The sequence below is a fragment of the Sarcophilus harrisii genome, chromosome 1, assembly GCF_902635505.1.
Source record: "Sarcophilus harrisii chromosome 1, mSarHar1.11, whole genome shotgun sequence".
Lineage (NCBI taxonomy): Eukaryota > Metazoa > Chordata > Mammalia > Dasyuromorphia > Dasyuridae > Sarcophilus > Sarcophilus harrisii.
The window spans coordinates 99509683-99520128 of record NC_045426.1 but is presented as its reverse complement, the minus strand read 5'-3'; the positions used below and the strand labels follow the sequence as shown (position 1 = coordinate 99520128).

General features: G+C 35.7%; 1 pseudogene; it reads right to left on the bottom strand.

The window, feature by feature from the left end:
- Positions 1 to 7620: 7620 nt before the first annotated feature.
- On the bottom strand, positions 7621 to 8225 carry LOC100920183 (annotated as a pseudogene).
- Between the last annotated feature and the right edge of the window lie 2221 nt (positions 8226 to 10446).

Below are 10446 nucleotides of genomic sequence, written 5' to 3'. Positions count from 1 at the left end.
TTTTTTTCCTGAGACAATTGGGATTAAGTGACTTTCTCAGGGTCGCACAGCTAGGATATGTTAAGTGTCTGAGATCAGATTTGAACCCAGGTCCTCCTAACTTCAGGGCTGTGCTCTATATACTGTGCCACCTCGCTGCCCCAATCCCTTTCAACTTTGAGTTTCTGTGAGTCTATGATTTCAAACCATATCATATCACAAAATAGTGAAAAACTCTAACGGCAAATAAGTCTGAAGAAAGTTTGTCATGAGACTCAGTGAAGTCAGAGTATCCTGAGTCTAGATGGAGCACAGTAATTAGTTATGAATTGGAGCAGATCTGCCAGAATTATTATAGCCATCTAATCTCATCATTGATGATAGGGTAACAATCACATTTGGTTGCTTCCATTCCCAATGTAGCCATATGAGGAAGTAAAAAATGGCAATCATGAAAATGAAATAAGGAAAAAAATGAAAAAAATTTGTAGTTAATCAAATATAAAAAAAAGAAAATCTATGTTGGAGATAATAATTTTAAAGTAACACGTCTCAATCTTCAAGTTCACTTCAGGAGGACAAACTTTATAAAAGAATGGAAAAGATCATAGATAGTATTAGTTTCAAAAGGACAACTAAAATTTTTTATCAATTCTAATATTTACATTCTGATCTTTGCAAAAATTTTGTAAGAGTGGCCTAAGACTGCAACCATTCCCAATAAGATCTGGAGTGAAACAAGGTTGCCCACTATCACCGTTACTATTTAATATTGTATTAGAAACGCTAGCTTTAGCAATAAGAGCTGAGAAAGAGATTAAAGGAATAAGAATAGGCAATGAGGAAACCAAATTATCACTCTTTGCCGATGACATGATGGTATACTTAGAGAACCCCAGAGATTCTACTAAAAAGTTATTAGAAATAATCCACAAATTTAGCAAAGTTGCTGGTTATAAAATAAACCCACATAAGTCATCAGCATTCTTATATATCACTAACAAAATCCAACAGTCAGAGTTACAAAGAGAAATTCCATTTAAAGTAACTACTGATAATATAAAATATTTAGGAATCTATCTGCCAAGGGAAAAAAGAGTGGCCTAAGAATGGCTACCTACATTGAGGGTAGCCTTCATGAAAATGTGAGTAATCAGTAGGAGGCTATCCTTCGTAACTTTGTGTCATCAGCAAATTTAATAAGTCTCTTGCTTATATCTTCATATAAGGCATGGATTAAAAATGTTAAATAGTCCAGTGCCAATAAAAAATCTCTGGGTCATTCACTAGAGACCATCCATTAATGATCATTTAAACAATTCTGAATTTGATTGTATTGTCATTCTGTTTATATTTCTCCATGCTAAAAGGATGGCATAAGAGACTTAGACAAATGTTAAGTTGAAACATAGGCATAATACATCCACAACACTCTTTGACCTATCAGTCTAATGAGAAAATAATAATAAGTAATTTTTTAAAAAAACCTAAAAAAGGAAAGAAGGAAGGAAGGAAGGAAGGAAGGAAGAAAGGAAGAAAGGAAGGGAAGGAAGGAAGGAAGGAAGGAAGGAAGGAAGGAAGGGAAGGAAGAAGGAAGGAAAGAAGGAAAGAAAGAAGGAACGAAGGAAGGAAGGGAAGGAGGGAGAAAGGGAAAAAGGGAGGGAAGGAGGGAAAAATGGAGTAAGGGAAGGAGGGAAGGGAAGGTTCTAAAATTATTTGACATAGTCTTTTTTGTTGGCTTTTCACAAAGCCAACCTTGGCCTTTGGATCCAGTAGGCCAAAATAGAGCTCTCTTCTGATAAGATATTTCTCGTTAAGATTTCAAAATCATAAAAAAAATTTTTTGATAGGCATCCCCAGAGATAGTTTTGATTAATAATATTTTTGTTATCTTATCAAGTGAGAAATAAAATAGGGAAACATGATCACTGAAGGTTTTTATCACTATCATATAATACAGGCTTATAGGATAGATTTAAAGTTGGAAGAAATCTTAGAGGTTGTCAAGTCTGTATCCTCTATAACAGATAAGCAAAATGAGGCACAGAGAGATGTTACCTATTGGATCCATATTGGCAGTAAATTCTCGAACTATGCTAGGCAAATTCCAAATGAAAATAAGTATTCTTTATAGATAATGAAGTTTTCCACATACTTGTTTTTGCAGTTGACATTGTGTCAAACAACAGAACCCTATAGAAGATTCACATTGAAATGCCCAAGCACTCAAAAATTGATTGCTGTTTACCAATTCACATGGCGGGGGGGGAGAAACTATTGTATGAAGAATGAATATTACTGAAATGCTGATTTGCAGTTGGATGAGCAGTCTGTAGAACATATTGGGCAGGACCTTCAAATGGACAACATGATAAATCCATAATTGAATAAAAAGAGAGGAACAAGTCCCATCACACTTGGGAAGTTGAATGATGGTATCAATATTCCAATTTGTTCTTCTAAACCTTGTCTTCCATATCGATAAGGTCCTGGTGATTCTAAATGATTGTGAATCATGGAATACCACAATCTTAAAAGAATCAAAATTACAGGTTACTCAAGGGGAAATGGAAAGACCAGCTGGACTAGATGAACTTTGAGATTCTTTCCAGTTCTGGAATTCTTTGATTCTGAGATAGCTTGGTGGGAAAGAAATGGTACTAATTAACTGTGATTGAGGTTATGATAAAGTATACAAACACCAGTAAATCCATGGCTTTTATAGTTACCATTCTACAAACCATTATACAAACCATATATACACATCCCAAATATATACATTTATTCTATATGCAAATAAATGTTTATACTTGTAAGTGGATACTGCAAGCAAAATTATGATCTTTTCCATCATCCCTCATGAGGTTCTTTCCCATATTCCCTCTCCTCACTTCCTAATACTTTAATGTGTTGTTGTAGAATTGATCAGTGATTCAGTTAGGGAAGGTGACAGATTGGTGAGAATCTTTTTTTCTTTAGTACAATTATATTGGGTCATTTCAATTGTCAGTGGACTCAAGAACCTTCTTTCTCTCCACAAAATTGTAAGATCTTAGAGATGGAAGGACCTTAGAGATCATTTAACTCAACTCTTACCTATCATCTTTATTTTCATAGGTACCTCAATTTCCAATTCTTTCCTCTCAGAAAAGAGTTGCTATAAATATTTTTTGGTATATTTAGGTCTTTTTCTTTTTGTTTTCAAAAATCTTTTTGGGGATCCAGGCCTAGCAATGATATTGCTTAGCCAAAGGTACATCTGGTCTTATAGATCTTTGGGCATAGTTCTAAATTGCTTTACAAAATGGTTGAATAAGTTCACAATTCCACCAACAATGCATTAATGTCTCATTTCCCCTACATTACCTCCACTATTTTCCTTTTCTGTCCTATTAGCCAATCTAATACATATGAGGTAGTAACTCAGAATTGTTTTAATTTTCATTTCTCCAACACTAGTAAATTAGAGAACATTTCAGCTTTTCTTGAAAGAGAGAATAGGCATATAATTTTTCTGTTTAGTCTCTGACTCAACATCTTTGGGTAGTTGGGTGGAAATTCAAATAAGGAAACATATTATAACTTACAAGGAAACTTTAGGGTTTTTAAGGGAAGTCCTAGAAAGGTTTCCAGTAGCTGAGTTAGCATTAATGATACTGTGCTTTTTTCTTCTGGATACCCTATGGGGAAACTCTCCTACCACTGTTGGTTGGAATCTGCTCTACCATTATAGTCTCAGAAATCTGTCTTTTCAAGAAAAATAAATCACCATGAAAAGTGAGTCTTGAAAATGTGATAGGAAGAGCAGGGTCTGGCAGGTAGAAAAGCCAGGTTTATGTCTACCATGGTAATAGTAACTCCTTTGATATATTAGGGGTTTTCTCCACCTCTTTCTGGGCTCTGGACTTCCTGCAGAAGGTGAGACTTTAGCTGAAACTTGAAGGAATCCAGAGAAGTCAGGAATGAGATATGAGAAGAGAGAGCCTTCCAGACATGGGAGACAGTCAGTGAAAATGTTCAGCCTCAGGTGATGGAGTGCCATGTGAGAGAAACACAATGAGACTAGTATTACTGGGTCAAAGAACATAGGAATGGAATAAGGTATATATATATACCTTATTCCATTCCTATGGAAAAACAACCCAGGATCTTGTAGTCTTAAATCACATTTATCTTACCAGTAGCTTTTCTATATATATATATATATATACTGGGAAGATAAGATAATACCATGTAACAAAGGGTTTTTAAAGGTAAACAGAGGATTTTATATTTGATCCCAGAGGTAATAGGGAGCTACTGAGTATGTTAAATGAGGATGGAATGGGGTGATATAGATCAGATCTGCACTTTTGAAATTGTTTTCCAGTTTTACCTAAGTGACCCCATTTGGGGTTTTCTTGGTAAAGATACTGGAGTAGCTTTGCCATTTTCTTCTCTGGTTTCGAGAATCACACAGCTAATGTCTAAGGCTGGATTTGAACTTTGACTTTCCTGACTTCAGTCCTAGGTTTCTCTTCCCCTGCATCACCTAGCTGCCTATGACCTGCACTTTTACATTGTAGGCCTAAAAGCAGCCACCAATTAAGAAAGTGTTAAAGCTCAAACTCACCTGTCATTTAATCCCAACAATTCAGCAAAATTCCTACACCCAATATTGGACAATTCTATTAATATTTAGAAGATATAATGCTAATATTAGTAGTAAGATTAGGATACTCTAATTGACAGCTGGGAGTAGAATGGAGTAGAGTGGGGAGAGAGATTTGAGGCAGGGAGATAAAAATCTTGGCTAACTGGAGATGTCTGACTGGCTGTCCATGCTTTCTTTTCTAATGAGTCCTCTTGGTAATCGGATTTTCCTTCTTTGTAGGCAACAGTAGATCTGATGCAATTTCATACCATTTCTTCATCTTCAGCCTGTTTCGGAAAAGGATGGGTTTTGTTCAGCAGATACTATCATTTCATGGCACACAACAAACTGTCAAACAGTCAAACAAATTCAACAGCAAAAAACCAAAAACAAGGGAAAAAAACAACCCAGGATCTTGTAGTCTTAAATCACATTTATCTTACCAGTAGCTTTTCTAGATAGCCACAAAAAGACGAGGATATTGTGGATAGGTGACAAGGCAGAGAGGTTGAGTTTTATGTTTTATCTTCAAAGCCCTGAGTGATCCATTTTTTTGAATTTGAGAAAGAGATTGACTTAGAGGACAGAAACTTCATGTCTTCCCTCCAGCAGGTTGAATGCAAAAATTCCTCTGATAACCTTAGGGAGTTCTGATTGGCTTTCCCTCTGGCCCTCAAGCATTGCTGCTAAGGAAATCTTTGGTCATAAAATTTCTTAATATTGGGTCACTGTTCTTACCCCATACATACCAGTGATGAGTAGGATGGAGTGAAACTAAGGATGACCCACTTTGATCTGGCTTCCTATTGTATTAAGAATCCATTTTATTAGGAAAATATATTTAATTGTTGTCATGATTATGACTTTTGGGAACACTAACTCTCTTTTTATTTTTGTCAATCATCTTTGCTGATAAAATTTTATAGTACACATTCCAAATACAGATTTCAAGCTTCTGGATTACAAAAATAATTCTTATGTGATGAAAATTTATTATACAAAATGAAACTCTGCAAGATCCTAAAATTAAATCTCAAAACCCACAATATATCTATGATGGTTAAGAGGAGATAAATTAAATCAGAACTTTATCTACAAAAGTACTCATTAAGCATATTTTCAAATAATAGCTGCCTCAATATTGCCATATTCTAATCTGAACAGTGCATCTTGTCTATTTTCTTAAGTTAATTGGGATAAAACCAAAATTATTCAGGCAAATCTGCTATCAAATCAAGTACTGTTTCTTAATCAAAGTAAGTTAGAAGATGGTAATGAAACAATTCTGAGGGGAAAAAATCTATTTTTAATTGAAAATCTTTACTAAGGCCTCTGGAATAAAGTTTCATTTTATTTTAAATAAATAAAAAAAGAAACACCCAATGTTTGGGAAGGTAAGTTTGAGTAAATAACTGTTGCTTTTATTCTTAGCAATATGTGAGTCTTTACACACTAATAGATTATTATCTATCTACGAATAGATAGATTAAGAGTAATATTTCTTCAACAGATGATCTAAATGGAATTTGCAATCTGTGCTAATTTGAGAAAGCTTTGTTTCTACTTTATTGTCTATTTAAATAATGATCCAAACTTCAATTACTTCTTTACTTGATTGTCTGTTTTGAAAATTCACATAATGGTAATAAATAAATTGTAGTTTTTATAAAACCCAAGAAAAGGAACTATTCACAAATATCTGTTTCAGTATGATGACCATAAAAAAATCTAAAAGGTAATAGGAACAAATGAGTTCAAGGGCAGATTCAGAGACCTACAATTATAGTTTCTTTGCTCCTGTTGGCAAATAATAAGAAAAACAAGCCTTTATAAAGAATAAAGGTTTCTTTTTTATAAACAACATGAAAAGTTATTTACTATTAAGAAGATAAAAATAAATACTTTGGGATTTTTTGCTCACTTCAAAAATTTCTCTATTTCTAGCTTGCTATATCAGACCTTCCATTTGTGACAGCTGGGTAATCTAAAATTGATTAAATTTGATAAAATTGATAAAAAAGTCGATTTCAACCAATCAATCTGGTTCAATCAACCAGAAAACAACATGATCAAATTAATATTTATTAAGTAATCCAAACTTGACCTTTCCCTATTTCCCCCAAGTAGTAGTAACAAGTTTTCTTTCTCAGAAAATAATAAAGCTTTCTTTTTCATTATTGAAAAAATAATTTCTACATTTTTTCTCAGTAAATTATATAATACATATATAATATATAATATAATAACTGTCCAGTTATTACCCAAAATGTCATTATCAATTGTGTTATGTTGCTTAAAACAAAAACACCATTTAGGATCTAGGCTTGGAGAACAAAGATATATCCAAACTGATGGTCTATGCCACAAAACTAAAAGATTATCAATCTTTAAAAAAAAAAAGTTGATTTTGTTTTGTTTTGTTTTTGACAATCTTGACATCTTTGAAAGGTTTTTTCCTTAAGAAATGTAGACATAGGCCTAGTACATGTGAAATATAATAACTCTTTGCTAATCTTCATATCAAATAGAGATCAAATTTAGAATGGATACATTTCCTTTTTTATATACGTTCAAGCTAAGAAATGTGGATTTTAAAAAAAGATATAACTCTTTAAATTTTATGTAGAGCTTTATTCATGTATATTTATTATTTGGATAAAAAAAAAGAATAGCATATCAGAGGCCTAGTATGATCAATTCTATATATGAGAACTTGTATTTGTTTACATCTAATAGCAGTGACTCAAAGTTTCTACTTTCCCACTAAAATTAATAGGAATAAAACCAATGACAACCAAATATTGATCTTCTGCCATCTTTTTAAAATGTCATTTGACAGTGTGCTGTGCACATTTATAAAAAGAATTAAATGAAGGGCTGATTTAAGATTGGGATTTTTCTGGTGCTCAATTCATTAACAACTTTTTAAGTAAAACCTGGTTCATTAATAGGAGCTTTGGCAATATGGAAGCTCAGCGATATCTTGGCTCTTTAGTTTTTCCTAGGGTTCAGGTCACTGCTGACAAAGATGTTCTCTCTGATGCATTGTCTTTCTTGAAAGTCAGAAATGAATCTTAAGTTTTTTGAAGGATTTCTCTCAAGCCTGTGTTTTCTTGTTCAAGTTGAAAAATTCATTCCTGCTCCTTACATCCCTGCTGCTCATCAATTTCAATAACTTTCCTCATTACTGCTGCCATTTACGGTCTACATGTACTTGTAATCCTTTGGAATGCTGCTCCTTTAATTTCGTTATAATACCTGGGTCATCTTTTTTATTGGCCATTAGCAACCGAAACATCGATACTTGCTCGTTTGAGCTCTAACGTAGACTGGTGTTCTTCAAGAGAAGCGAGTGATTATTTTCTCAGTGCAACTCTTCCGATATGTCTGTTTTCTTGCTGATTCCCCATAACTAAAGTAATCGTGGTCAGTTTCTTGTAACCTCATTAAGTTCTTGAATTTCTTCTTGATACTTTGCCTGTTGAGAACTGTACTTTATTCAAGCAGAGATTCTGCGACATTGTCAAGGTCTCTTAATCATTCAACAAGTGCTTTAAGCATCTGCAAAAGCCTTTTCAATCACGCAGCTCATTTTTTCTTCTATCTCTCGGCCTCCGCGGCCGTTGCCGCCACCACCTGTGGGCGGGTGCTGCCGGCTGGGACCGGGTCCCGGCTCCAGTCCTCCCTGTGGGGCCGCAGCACCTGCAGGGGACCGCAGAGATAGGCAGAGGAGGTGTCCTGATCCAGCCCCTAAGGCTGAGTCCGCCTCGGGTTGCCCACACAACCTCCAGCGCTAGGGAAGAAGGACACTTTAGCTCTTGAAAATAATTTTTTTTGACATTTATTTTATAATTTATTTATTTAGCTGAGGCAATTGGGGTTAAGTGACTTGCCCAGGGTCACACAGCTAGGAAATGTTAAGTGTCTGAGGTCACATTTAAACTCAGGTCCTCCTGACTTCAGGGCTGGTGCTCTGTCTACTACATACCACTTAGCTGCCCTGACATTAATTCTTGAGAGACTTAATCCCACACTATTTTCATGGGAGACTATCTGAACTTCTATAATCTGCTTTATCTTCTCTCTTAATCCCATCAGATAGTGGGAAATGAACCTGTTCTTATTTCTTATTTGTTGGATCCACCTCCAGGTCTGATGAAAATAACAGTTCACATTTGCATCAAGTTTTACATACCTTAACTCATTTGATCTTCATAACAAACCTGTAAAATGAGTCCTGCAGGTTTTATCATTCCCATCATAGACCGGAGGAACCTGAGAATGGGAGCACAAAGGACTTTCTCAGGATCACACAGCTGGGGAATAGCAGAGGTAGGATTTGAATAGAGAGAGGTCTTTCCTGATTCCAAGATTAATGTTCTTTTCAATATATTTTTGACACATCCCAAAATTCAATTGATGCATCCAGCTTGTTTTAGGGGAGTATTAGGTATAATTTCTGAATAGAACCTTCCAACACAAGAATTCTCCATAGAGGAGAGAGAACATGCAGTTCCAAGTATGATTTACTGAGTGCAGGGGGAATGAAGGCCAGAAGCTCAGCTAGAAAGATTCACTGGGCTTAACAATGACTCCTCTGATGTTTGAGAGCAAGCCTGACGAGATACTGGAGAAACCTGGAGGAGTGCTAAGTATGCCAGGCAAACAGCAGAGATAGGAAGAAATGATTTGTTATGAATTATGTGGGCGACCTGAAGAGAACATTTTAGAGACTTTCGGTTGTTTTATTAGCAGTGGAAGGTGAACTGTCTCGAAGGACAGCTGTCACCTGGTGATGAGAAGCACTGAGTGGGCTGGAGGAAGATTTCCTGGTGATGACCGTGGGAGATCAGATAGTGATAAGGTTTTAGCACACATATGCACTCCCACAGACTGAGAAGAAAGGAGAGGATGAGGAACAATATGACATCTTCTGAGCTTTGTTGTTTCTGGTTCACACGACCCAGGACCAAATTTACCTATCCAGGTGTACTTTTGCGTCAAGTCCAACAGATAAATTGACATACTCACATGGTGGCCAGGTTGGTGACATCCTAAAAAGGCCATTTCCGTTTTCCTGCCTTACAATAACATAGAGAACAATAAGAGGGAAGCAGAATGGTGACAGTGGGAAAAAGAAACAAACAAAAAAACACTGGTTCTGGTGTCAGACAACCTGAGTTCAAATTCTGTCTTGGATATTGACTACCTACATGATTTTGGGCAAATCATGTAACCTGCCAGTTCTTCATCTGTAAAATGAAATGTTGTACTAGATTGCTTCTTGAAGTCCTTTTCAACTCTATAGTTCAGCTCTATAGAGCAAATTATTCAACCTCCCTGTGTCTCAGTTTCCTTCTCTGTCAAATGAGGGGGTTGGACTAGATGGTCTCTGAGGTCCCTTCCAACCCAACACCTTCCACCCTGATTCCTTTAATTACAACTCTCTGCCCATAGTCATTCATTTAGTAAATATTTATTGGGTGCCTAACCTCTCTGAGCATTCATCAGCAAGGTAACAGGATTCAACTAGGTTTTCTATGATGTTATTCTACTGGTACAAAACATAGGATTTCTAATTATTGCTGTCCCCTGATGCTCAGAAGAAAACAAATGCGAAACTGACCCTTGGAATATGCATCCTGAAAGTGCTGTTACCATCAGACTAATATTAAATAAGTCAAAAATTTACTTAGGTTTAGGAAGGCAAATCTATTGATTGTAGAGTCACAGCAAGTTATTAGGGAAAGCTAGGGATATTGGTGGGGGATAGTTAGGTGACACAAAGGATAGAGTGCCAGGACTCATCTTCCTGAGTTCAACTCTGACTTCAC